Raw genomic sequence first — 1710 nt, 5'->3', positions numbered from 1 at the left:
ACTTGTGGTACTTTCTTTTTTTTTTTTTTTTGGTGAATTTTGACCACCTGATTTCAAACGACGAAAAACAATTTATTTTATTATTATCATCATTATCATCATTATCATCATCGACCACAAATTTTACACAGGCAATTTAACATAAATAAAAACTTATTTATTTACTTATTATTATTATCAAAAAAAAAAAAAAAAAACACAAAAATTTAATTCGACGATGGCGACAGAAAAGAAACGAAAAAAACTAAAAAATTAAATTAAATTTATGGTTGTCGAAGAGGAGGGAAGAGGGCAGGGGAAAGGCCTGCCATCATAATTAACGACAACACTTCGATCGTTTGTCTGTCGCTACAAAAGGAAATTTCAAAAAAAAAAAACAAATATGGCGACAAAACGTTTTATACGATGATGAAAAATTTCACGACACGAAACTTTTAATAAATTTATAGCACGCTCAAAATAATTTATAGTCTATAGTTTATAGTTTAAACTATCGAGACTCTATATAAGGTCAAAAATTTTTAAATTTTTATTATAATAGATCTAACCTTAAAATATTTTATGCATTCTATAATAATAATAATAATAATAATTTTAGTACTTTTATGTTTATAAACCTTCAAGGAAGTTTATAAATTTTAATTTAATTATCGTATATATACCTGAAATTCGGAACGGGAAGGAAAGGATGGGAGGTGGGAAGGCCTCACATAAAAGACGACAATAGTATATTTTCTCTCTCTTTCTTTCTCCTCTCCCCCGGTCCGTGTTTCAAAATGATAAAAAATTCAATATGAAATTTATTTTCAAAAAAAAAAAAAAATGACCGAAAAAAAATAAAATAAAATTTATGGAAAACGTCTGTAATGTAAGTAAGTACGTAGCAATAATGATGATGATGATGATAATAATAATAATAATTCATCACAATCGAGGTCAAATTTGACGTGATGTTGTTATTAATTATTAATAGAATCCGTCGTTCCGTACCTAAAAGGAAATCAATAAATAGGTTTTAACATGTGTTCCTTAGTCGTATTTGTTTTTTCTTTTTTCATTGACACTTTTAGATGAATTAGCGAGTTTATTATAATCATTCGTGTTTGTAATTTTCTTAAAAAAAAAAAAAAAAAATTGTGAATTTTTCGTTTCGAATAAAATATCATCGGTGGTGGTGGTTAGGTGCGAATGAATCCGTTATGGAATTTTTTGTTTGTTTGTTGGAGACTGTGATTGGGAGACGGAGTGGGGGGAAGAAAGGAAGTAGCGAAAAATAAAAAAGAAAAACTCCGGAAAATTTACTCGCGTTAAAAAAAAAAAAAATTGTAAGTTTTGTAATAATTAATGATAAACCGATGCCCGAAACAGTTTTCCAGTCAATCACTCCAGCTGTTCATTTATATCTTTGAGATTTTACTGTTTTCTTTCCAGCCATTTTGTTTTCGTCTTTTTTTTTACTTCGTTTTCCAAAAAAAAAAAAACAAATATAATGATAATAATAATTTTTGTTATCTTTCTTTCAATTTTAGAACAAATTTAATTTCCTGTTTATTTTTTTTTTTAAATATCGTGAAAGAAGAAATATTTAACCAGATTCAACCAACCTGAATAATTTTGAAAAACTCAAAGTTAAAAAAAAAAAGGAAAAAATGAAAGCAAATCATAAAAACTTCCTTTTCCGATCGAATAACGGTCGGTCATCATTTGATA

This window comes from Pediculus humanus, genomic scaffold (genome assembly GCF_000006295.1).
Source record: "Pediculus humanus corporis 1103172107647 genomic scaffold, whole genome shotgun sequence".
Taxonomy (NCBI): Eukaryota; Metazoa; Arthropoda; class Insecta; order Psocodea; family Pediculidae; genus Pediculus; species Pediculus humanus.
The sequence above is the reverse complement of the archived record's forward strand: the minus strand, read 5'-3'. Positions refer to the sequence as shown.